At 43.5% G+C, this 11,328-nt stretch overlaps 1 long non-coding RNA gene across 2 annotated transcripts; it reads left to right on the top strand.

The window, feature by feature from the left end:
* The first annotated feature begins 2,404 nt into the window (after positions 1-2,404).
* Positions 2,405-7,927, top strand: LOC308591344. 2 transcript variants are annotated; one of them, XR_014010106.1, is made up of 5 exons: positions 2,405-2,543; positions 3,615-3,758; positions 5,132-5,185; positions 5,942-6,085; positions 7,271-7,927. It is a non-coding gene; the product is annotated as an uncharacterized lncRNA (long non-coding RNA). The 2 variants fall into 2 exon arrangements; XR_014010107.1 differs by having other exon boundaries at positions 5,132-5,212.
* Positions 7,928-11,328: the final 3,401 nt, after the last annotated feature.

Here is an 11,328-nt window from a genome sequence, read left to right as displayed (position 1 = left end):
ACCATTTTGGTTGCCCTCCTCTGGACACGTTCCAGTTTGTCAGTGGAACGTTTGTCAGTGGATAGATGACCAAAATTAGCTTTAGTATGTATAATGGGACATGAATCCAATATCTCTATTCAGATCAGGTCTCTCCATAGTTTTTAGTTTGGTAATGAGTTGTAATTCAGCAACTTCTCTTTCAAGTTCTAGTTACACATAGGTGTTGGTCTGCCGTAGTCGAAACAAAATAAAATAAATAAAATAAAATTTAAAAATTCCAGTAGCACCTTAAGTTAGTTACTGGTATGAGCTTATCTGAAGAAGTGTGCATGCACAGGAAAGCTTATACCAATAACTAACTTAGTTGGTCTCTAAGGTGCTACAGGAAGGAATTTTTTTATTATTTTATTTTATTTATTTTATTTTGTTTCTCTTTCAAGTGTATTTCTAAAATTCTTTTGCAATAAGACAGCCACTCTAAGATCATTTAAAATATGAAGGTGAAGCAAAAATACAAGATAGACTTTCATTCGTCATTGGGCACATACAAACTATATTTATTAAAATAAATAACGGTGGCTCCTTTTTCGGCCTCCGTTCCCCACGAGTGGCTATTCGCCATTTCACTCGGTAGAGGGAGCCCTTGTTGTCAGAACGGCGTCGGAGTCTCTTTTCTTAGAATCTCCTTCTCTTTCAACTCGGCACCACCTTGGAGTTCAACCAATCACAACTCCTCTGCATCCCTCCATCCTCTCCCTTCCTTCCTCCCTCCCTCCCTCCCTCCCTCCCTCCCTCCCTCCCTCTCTCTCTCTCTCTCTCCCCCCACTTCGCCGTTACGCATGCGTTGTGTCGCCGTTGTTTAAATAGAAAAAATTAAAATACCCTGAAAGGTGCAGTCTTCATGAATCTGTAAAAAAGTTCGGTTCCCATTGGCCATCGATGGACTCAACCATGTGCGGGGCAAAACTGGTAGAATTGGCTATAGTGGAGTAAGGTTTAAGAGGGAGAGGGAAGGGAGAGAGAAATCTAGAGTAAGTGCAGTGCTCTCAAATAATCACGATGCGCCGAGGACCATTTTTGTTGTTCGATTTTTTAAAAAAACAATAAAATACTATTCATATACGCCTTTCCGCCCCACATTGCTCGGCATGCTGAAAAAGCCGATTGAGAACCGGAAGTGAAGACAGCCTAAAAAGATGAAACTCGCGGGCTTTTTACGCCTTCCCCTCCGACGGGAAACCTTTGCCGCATGCGCCGTGCAGTCGGGCGGCTTAATCTTTCCCGTCAGCCCCTGCGCGTTATAAATGCCCACGTCGTGCGTCCCACATTCTTTTCTAGGCGCGTGGGAAGAAGAGGTAAGTGGTGGAGCTGCTGCCTTCGCCTTAAAAGAGCGGGAAGCGCGGCATTTTAATCTCACAAGAAGCAATAAGTTAGGGAATGTAATAACTATTAGGGATTAATTAAGTTGCTTTTATAATTGCGCTGTTTTTATATCTTAATAAATGAAAGAAAGAAACAGCGGAAGATGCAGTGATGATATTTTCCCTATTGAAATTCCGCTCGTTTCTTGAAGTTCAACGTTGAAGAAGCGTCGTTGTTGCAGTTAGTGCCACAGAAAACTATCCAAAAGAGTATAAAATAAATTCTTGGGAGGTGGAGAGTTCCTGGGCCTTGAAAGTGTGTGGCGGCAGGCAAAAATCCAACAGGCACTGCAAGTCGGTGTGTTTTGGAGGACAGCAGCCGCCATAGCTCGCAATTTGTTTTTGAGGTCTGGAAAGAATAGTGCCCTACAGCAACCATTCCTCTGCTTGCAGTGAACTTTCCTGGTTTCTATCTGGGAATCGTTTTTGGTTCGGAAGAAAGCTATGATCAGCCTCATTTCTACCCGTTTGCATGGGTGTCTGTGAAGTTCTGTTAAACTTGCAAGGCAAATTGGATCTTGCCTACCTCTCTAAAAAGTTTATTGTTTAATTAGTTTCTCACCTTTCCTTAAAGGAGCTACAAGGTTCTCCCCTCTTCCCATCTCATCCTCACAAGAAACCTCATGTTTGTTGGAGGTTTATATTTATTGAACCACTAAAAACCTGCACTAGCATGATCCTACGCTTGATTCGAAAACCTTTTTTTCTGCTTGCTAGTGACCTCTTAACAGTGTACACATGTGCATGTCAAGGTGCTGATGGGTGGGAGAAACATTTCAACGTTGATCATTTCAAGCAATATTGTATTTAAAAACTGAGACACTGAAGCATTTAATCTGCAAGAATACAGACTTGCCTAACAGTTTTTCTGATCTTTGTGATGCTTTAAAGCTTGCCTGAAACCAAGCATTTATAAACAAATACAAGTTTGGGCATAAATGTTTATGCAATGCATTATTGGATGCTAGGCTGTACCTTGCTTGGTGCCAATGGTACTGTCTGAAGCTGTATTTCATGCAGTTACAAAAAACTAATGCACACTTTTGTTCTTTGTGGTCAGAAAGCCTTGTGAACCTCATTAGATGCTGCTGAAGAGGGCATTTGATCCACAGGTGAACATGTCCAGTTTGGGAATGCAAGGTATTGGAGAATTTTTTTTTTGTTTGATCTTAATCAGCAAATTACCTGAACAAGCCTTCATCAACTTGGTGCATTCCAGATGTTTTGAACTATGTACAGCTCTTACTGGGCCCCAGTCAGCATGGCCAATAGCAAAGAATGCTTGGGGGTTGTAATCTAGCAATACCTGAAAGGCAATTGGTTGGGAAGACTTCCAAAGATAGGAACAGCATAATTTTATACAAATGGAATATATGCAGATGTTATACTTTGGCTGTGTATATAACTTTGAAGAATGTGCTTTTCTGTAGCACTGTAGTTTACCGGTTACTGGAAACTGAGGGGTAGACTACAGTGCCCATAATTCGGGGGGGGGGGGATGTGTTTAGAATGTATTTTGAAGGTAAAGTGTGTACACAGCCTCCTTCCCAGAGATATCTAAAGGAAAAGGTTTTTCTTTGATCTATTGAAAGTGCAAACTCCTTATGGAACACATCACTTGTCTCCACTGCAAAAATAAAGTTCTGCTCCTTGTACTTTACCCATGGGAGTTGGGGGCACCAGTATTTTGAGCTTACTTGGCCCTTGCTGACCTAGAGACTATAAAACGTCTAGAAATGGAGGCACTTCATCCTGCTGTCAACCCAACGGGGATATCTGGAGAGGTTGCTCTCTCTCAGCTCTGTCCATGTGGCGTATGGGAGCGTAGGCCTTTGTGCTCTGTGACGTATAGTCCCCTTCCACACCGTTGGAGAGCAAGCTGGACCCTTGTGGTCTGCAACCTGCATATTCCTACTGCTTCTCTGAGTCTTCGGACGGTGACTGAGGAGATAAACCATGCAGGAGACACTCTCAAGCAAGAGCTTTGCTAATGGGGTTTTGTTTTCAATACACTTTTCAAAGAGACCACAACAGTTTTCTCCTGATCATAAAAAATACAATCACTTTTAAAGGATATTGTGGGGGGTGTGGCATGTATGTGGGAATGCAGATTTGTTCAAGGGTTGCCTGATGTTTTTTCTTGTTGGGCAAATGCCTTGGGCTTTCAGAGGCCCAATTCTGAAAGGTAACCCTGCTTTTTATTCTTGGTAGCAGGTATTCTGCATTTGCTATGTCATGCTGCTAGTTGTATATCATACCTGGGGCCTGAGCAAGGATGAGAGGCTGACTTCTGGGTGTGGTGAGGATCAGACTTCTGCACGTCATGGACACTGGAGCTCCACAAGAGTCAACCAGGTAAAAGGGTTGCTTTGTTCTTCCAGAAGAGAGTTTGCTAATGTCCTGCTGGCCTGCATACAGCAGTTTTTGTAGTAGCTTGGGATCATTATATTGGAAGCGGATATTAAGCAAGTGTTTTTCCAATGTGCCAGATGTTGCTGGACTACTATCTCAATAAACTCTGGTTTATTGGCTGAGGCTAATGGGAGTTGGAGTCCCAACAAATATAAGGCGAGTACCACCTTGGGGCATGCTGGTATAGAGGCTAGTAACTTCTTATAGAGGCACTTGGCAGTTTGTCCTGCCTTCAACCAACGGGGATATCTGGAGAGGTTGCTCTCTCTCAGCTCTGTCCATGTGGCGTATGGGAGCGTAGGCCTTTGGGCTCTGTGACGTATAGTCCCCTTCCACACCGTTGGAGATCAAGCTGGACCCTCGTGGTCTGCAACCTGCATATTCCTACTGCTTCTCTGAGTCTTCGGACGGTGACTGAGGAGATAAACCATGCAGGAGACATTGCTTCACTTTGATAGTATATCCTTACTGTAGCTGTTGCTTTGTGCTAGTGTGGTATTGTTAAAAAGTTGTGTTTAATCCAGTGCTGCTTAAACCTTTGGGAGTGAGATCCACTTATAAATATAATTTGCTTAGGAACATAGAAAGCTGCCTTATACTGAGTTAAGACCATTTGTCCATCAAACTCAATGCTGTCTACAATGACTGGCAGTGGCTCCCTATGGATTGTGGCAGAGGTCATTACCAACCCTACCTGGAGATGCCAAGGATTGAACCTGGAACCTTCTGCATGCAAAACAGATCATCAACCACTGAGCTGTGCCCCTTCTATTATTAGTTATTGAACTTACAAGTAGCCTGTTGCACAAAGGTTTCCAGGCCGCTTAGCAATATTTTAAAGAGCTTAAGTAAAAAAGCGTTATTATAAAATGACGTGTAATTCATAGAAATCAACCAAAACATCTTCCTCCCCCAATAACATCAGCAAAAAACTATGGCGGCACAAGCAGCTAAGCTTTCTAGTCCTACCTACTCTTGCTGAAAAGTAAAATAAGACTTTCAAGTTCAAATTTAACACTGGGCAATTGCATATTATATATTCCATGTTTTAATTAGCATGCTGGTGTTAGAGTACATATTGCTTATATAAATAGAATTTAATATGCAAGGGGTCAGTAACCAAGTTACGACAGAAGTGCTGTGGGCCCATCATGAATTTCCGTTAAAATCCCTAGAAATTGGGGTGGTGGTGGTGGTGGGGGAGAAATGACACAGACACATACTCATTTGTGTGACCAGCCCAGGAATACATTGGGACTCCCAGTTTGAGAAGCAGCTGTCTTAACTATTGTACAATTCTGTTCTTCCCATTACAGTACTCTTGAAAGTTCATTGCACGCTGTTGGAATGGCCATATAACCCTGAAATGGGTGTGTACAGCAGTTCTCACTCTCAAGGTATTAATGAGAATTAATTATTTTTTCCTATTTGCCTTTTATGGGTCGGGGTGTATGTGTTGTTAAGACCGCTGTGGGGTGTTGTCTTTATAAACTCCACTGTGAAAATAATGCTGTACTTTTAGGTTTAGACTAAAAGTGCATTGAAATATAAAATGCTGTCTTGGTATAAGTAATTCTTGCTGGACTACAGTGCCCATTATTCCAGGCCATTGGCTATGCTGGCCTAGAGAATGGACAGCTTTCTACAAATGCACTTGCTGTTCATCCTGCTGTCAACCCAACGGGGATATCTGGAGAGGTTGCTCTCTCTCAGCTCTGTCCATGTGGCGTATGGGAGCGTAGGCCTTTGGGCTCTGTGACGTATAGTCCCCTTCCACACCGTTGGAGAGCAAGCTGGGCCCTCGTGGTCTGCAACCTGCATATTCCTACTGCTTCTCTGAGTCTTCGGACGGTGACTGAGGAGATAAACCATGCAGGAGACACTCCTCAAGCAAGAGCTTTGCTAATGGGGTTTTGTTTTGAATACACTTTTCAAAGAGACCACAACAGTTTTCTCCTGATCATAAAAAATACAATCACTTTTAAAGGATATTGTGGGGGGTATGGCATGTATGTGGGAATGCAGATTTGTTCAAGGGTTGCCTGATGTTTTTTCTTGTTGGGCAAATGCCTTGGGCTTTCAGAGGCCCAATTCTGAAAGGTAACCCTGCTTTTTATTCTTGGTAGCAGGTATTCTGCATTTGCTATGTCATGCTGCTAGTTGTATATATTACCTGGGGCCAGAGCAAGGATGAGAGGCTGACTTCTGGGTGTGGTGAGGATCAGACTTCTGCACATCATGGACACTGGAGCTCCACAAGAGTCAACCAGGTAAAAGGGTTGCTTTGTCCTTCCAGAAGAGAGTTTGCTAATGTCCTGCTGGCCTGCATACAACAGTTTTTGTAGTAGCTTGCGATCATTATATTGGAGGGGACATTAAGCAAGTGTTTTTCCAATGTGCCAGATGTTGCTGGACTACTATCTCAATAAACTCTGGTTTATTGGCTGAGGCTAATGGGAGTTGGAGTCCCAACAAATATAAGGCGAGTACCACCTTGGGGCATGCTGGTATAGAGGCTAGTAACTTCTTATAGAGGCACTTTGCAGTTTGTCCTGCCTTCAACCAAAGGGGATATCTGGAGAGGTTGCTCTCTCTCAGCTCTGTCCATGTGGCGTATGGGAGCGTAGGCCTTTGGGCTCTGTGACGTATAGTCCCCTTCCACACCGTTGGAGAGCAAGCTGGACCCTCGTGGTCTGCAACCTGCATATTCCTACTGCTTCTCTGAGTCTTCGGACGGTGACTGAGGAGATAAACCATGCAGGAGACATGTGCTTGTTTGCTACTTCGTTCATAATCCCTTATTAAATCTTGTAGGGATCCTATTGGGGGATCTGGTTGGCCACAGGATGATGGATTAGGTGCCATTTGGCCTGATCCAGCAGGGCTCTTGTGTTCAATTTTTGCCTTGCTCTTTTTTGAGTTTTTGGTACTATGGCATGAGGGATGTGAAAAATTAAGGTACTTAATGGCCTTGTAAGAGGTCTATGCACCAGAGTTTTATGTCATAATTGTGTTAATAAGCCTAAGCTTGTGATTCATGGTTGGAAGAAGCTATGGGGGCCACAGATATATTGAGTTTTACTGTTAATATTACATTTTCATCCTTACCTATGCAAGTTTTATAAACTGCACACTTGGGCTTGTTCAAGTTGGTCCTTGCATATTCACATAATTTCAGTGCTTGTGCAGTGACTAGTTCGAAGTCTTTACATATGGGTCTGATTTATTTTTTTAATTGGAGTGATTGAGGTCCTGCTTTTTATTAGTGGATGCTTGATTGATTTCTCTCCCTCCCTCAATTATTTTTTCATTGCTTTCTCCACAAAGTCTCAAAAGTGACTTTTAAGTCTGTACAACACAAAAAAGCTTTAAAATCAGTTAAAATGTGCTGATTTTATGTTCAGGAAGCTGAGAACCAGAAACAGCCTGTTGATGTTTTTGTTTTTATTTATCAGGCCATTTTAAAAGGAAGAATAACAACCAGGAGAAAAAGAGCTGGAGAAGATGCTGAGGATGTGGTCTTGTGAAAACATCAGCTATTTAAGCGTAGGTCAGAAGAGAACAAGAGCAACAGAGCAATCCTGGAGAAACTGCTACCTTTGGTCTCCACCTTCAGTATGCCTTCAAGTCTACAATTCCCATCATCCCTGGTTGCCAACTATGCTGGTGGGATTCGGAAGGCCCCAACATTGACAGGGCACTACAATGGCTTTCTCTGTCAGCAACATGATAGAAGAAAAGCTGCATTGCTGTGGATACTAATGAGCAGGAATGACCTCCAAAGCTTTAATGTGGAGAATTATCATCTTGATTTTTCCCTGATCAGCAAGTGCTGCCGTAGTGGTAACAAAACAGCAAGATCTGTGACACACTGCTTGTGTGTTCTGAGCAAAGGTGGTCGAGGGAAACACTTAAATGGGGACAAAGATAATGGTCCAAAACCAAATTAACCAGTTGGGATGAAGAGGTTTTCTGCATTTGCAGAATTTGACAATTGCATGCGTGCCTTTTCCCCCTTGCAAGTAACAGCGGCTTCAGATTTCAAGAACTCCTATGCTATTTACCTGTAAGAGATAGCTTGTTGAACACCAATAAAGCATATTATTCTGTAAGTTTTTTTATTCATGCATTAGGACATGATCTGCAGTTGGTATTGACATTGTTAGAGAAAATGGGTATACAGATGACAGAAGATGAGATTATGCAGCTCTACCATGCTCCAACAATGTCTGACAATTTAAAATGGACTTTGAAACAGGGTTTCATCCAACTAGGTTCTGCTCATAGTAGACACATAGAAATTAATGGGCCTAGGTTAGCTATGACCATAATTTTTGGTTGTCTACTCTGAGTAGGAGTAGCATTGGCTATAACAGAAAAAAACCAAAAGGGATTGGCATATGCACAGTATCTGATATCTTGGAATTGTTGATAACGTCAGTTTATCTAGTTTTTTGTGTTTGCCTAATTGAAGTGTGCAGTTTCTTTAGCTTACCGATTGTGGGAAGTAAACTTGAGATTTTGTTCTTTGCACACACCAGTGAGTTGCTGATTATGTGATCACATACCTTACATCCTGTATTGGATCACGTATGGCATTTATATCCCACCCTTTAGCCAAAAATTCAGAGCAAAACTCAGTACCCTCAGGCTCACAAGTTAAAAAGGCTTGACATTTTGAGGAAAAAGGGTTGAGATAGCAAGCTCCATCACAAGCTCTTGTATGTTCTTACAATGCAGCTTTATACAGTGGTGCCTCGCAAGACGAAATCAATTCGTTCCGCAAGTTTTTTCTTCTTGCGAGTTTTTCGTCTTGCGAAGCACGGTTTCCCATAGGAATGCATTGAAAATCAATTAATGCGTTCCTATGGAAACCGCTTGCCAGGCTGGCGGTGCGGAGAAGGGCTTTTCTCCCCACCGCAAGCCTTCAGGACAGGTAGGGGAACAGAGGGGAAGGGGCGCAGCGCTTCTCTGTTCCCGGGCCTTGCGGTGGGAGGAGGGTTTTTCCTCCCCACCGCCAACATTCAGAACAGCATTCTGGATGTTGGCGGTGGGAAGGAAAACCCTCCTCCCACCGCAAGTCTTCAGGACAGCCATCCGAAGGCTGGCGCGGGGAGAAGGTCTCTCCGCCCCACCGCCAGCCTTCGGAGGAGATCCGAGGACAGTGGGGAAGATGCGCTGCGCTTCCCCGCTGTCCCGGAGATTTCCCTATGGGCTTTCGTCTTGCGAAGGAAGCCCATAGGGAAATTCGTTTTGCGAAGCGCCTCCGAAACGGAAAACCCTTTCGTCTAGCGGGTTTTTCGTCTTGCGAGGCGTTCGTCTTGCGGGGCACCACTGTACTGTAATTTTCTGCACCTGCGCAGATCTTATTCAAAGTAGACTGCAACTGTAGCTTGCTCTTTGCATCCTTCCCATGTAATACCTGTGCCTATCAAATAACATGGCAAATGACAGCAAATTTCTAGAAGTCTAGTGATCAGCTTAACCACTTTTTAATCTCTTCCTCTAAAGAGCTTAAGGTGATACAGCTCTCCCATGTTATCTGTACAACGGTCCTGTGACTAGGCATTTGGTTAGCCAAAGATCACACAGAGTTTGTCCTCTGAAAGAAACCCAGGCCTCTTTGTCCAACATGTTAAGTAATTGCAAGTAGACTTCCATTTTCAGCCAGTCCTAGTGCACTCTGGAATTTGGTTTTTGGTAAATTGCAGGTGATGCTTACTCTACAGTTGTGAAGAAGCTAAAGCTTGAAAATTTTCCAACAGGTTCCAGGTAGCACTAAAAATGGTGCGCAAAACTTAAAAAACAGCACCATGTGACCATTGAAGGTATATTTTTAGTGCGATGTGATTGCTCAGCCTGACCTTTAACTAATCAAACAATCCATCTTTACTGGCCAGTACATGTATTCTGTGCATTGCAAAACTTTGCTTCCTGTAATTAAGTGACTCATGCTGCTGCCCTCCCAAATTACCTGTTCGAACAGCAACTGCAGCAGGCATGGGATAAGCTGAAACTGGAACAGCATCTATTTTGCATGCAAAAGGTCCGAGCTTCAATCACCCACATCTCCAGGTAGGGCAGGGAAAGTAACCTTGGAGAGCTGTTGCCAGTCTGAATGCAAGGTAGATTGACTGTTGGTTTTGACACTAATGCATCTTATGTGAGACAGGAAAGCAAGTACGTACACTCCTACAGTTCACTTTCCCAAATCCCAAGGGCATCCACTGAAGAAGAGTCGCAATACAGAGGGTTTTTTGGTGGGGTGTGTTCATTTCCTGGTTTTAAGGTTTATGTGGGAACTTTCTTCTCTAAGCCCCTTTGTAAGAGACTCGTCCCTCCCTTGCTGGAAGAAAGCCATTGGCAAAATGAGTGGATGATTGACAAGACAGTGATTACTATGTTGGGTCCAGATGGACTCTCCCATCAGCCCCAGGTAGCATGGCCAAGAGAAAAGGGGCAGATTCCCTACCCTGTTGGGGAATCCTTCCTCCATGGCACCTGTGTTCACTCCAGCTAAATTTCTCTTCAGGGATAATTGGACTTACAGGCTTGTGTACAATGCTATATACCTTTAGAACACATTTGAAGCACTTTCTTTCCCTCTTAAGAATTCTGGGCACTGTTTAAGGATTGTTTGGGAATTGTAGCTCTGTGAGGGGTAACCTATCTCACAGGGTTGTTTTAAGCATAAAATGGAAATTGGGTGAGCCTTCAGCTTCTTTGAAGATAGGCAGGATATAGTAGTAAAAGCAATACTATTTTTATTTTTGGTAAAAATACTACCAATAAAAGTAATTATCAGAGTTTTGTTGCGCTCCGGCCCACCTTGAAAGACACGCAGCCTAACCTGAGGCACATTGACGCTCAAGCAAGTCCCCCCGTGTCTATTTGGGCTTATTCCCAAGTAAACGTGTGCAGGACTGCAACTATACAGCCAAATTCTAGATCATGGGTAGGCAAACTAGGGCCTGGGGGCCAGATGTGGCCCAATTGCCTTCTAAATCTGGCCTGCCGATGGTTTGGGACTCAGCGTGTTTTTACATGAGTAGAATGTGTCCTTTTATTTAAAATGCATCTCTGGATTATTTGTGGGGCATAGGAATTCGTTCATATTTTTTTTCAAAATATAGTCCGGTCCCCCACAAGGTCTGAGGGACAGGGGACTGGCCCCCTGCTAAAAAAGTTTGCTGACCCCTGTCTAGGTACTCTGTAGTGTTCACTTACTCCTCCAGCTAAGTGTAACTAGGATCGTGGCCTGAAAAAGAACCCACTTTATTAAGATCATTCCATGCGTACGTGTATTCAGGCTTCAGCCAAATGATAGTGATCTACCCTCTGAAGCAGCGTCCGGGCTTTACCTCTCCTATTTAACCTCAGTCTTGTTCGAATGGTTGGGGGATGGGATCTCCTTTCCCTTCTTTGCAGCGGCCGATAGTTGGCGCTCCAGAGTAAATTTTATCTGTTCCTCCTTTCTTGCCAGCCAATGGTATCTGCGCCGGGGCGTCTCAGT

Source organism: Podarcis bocagei, assembly GCF_964188305.1.
Source record: "Podarcis bocagei genome assembly, chromosome: 7".
NCBI classification, from domain to species: domain Eukaryota; kingdom Metazoa; phylum Chordata; class Lepidosauria; order Squamata; family Lacertidae; genus Podarcis; species Podarcis bocagei.
This window is presented reverse-complemented; position numbering and strand designations above follow the sequence as displayed.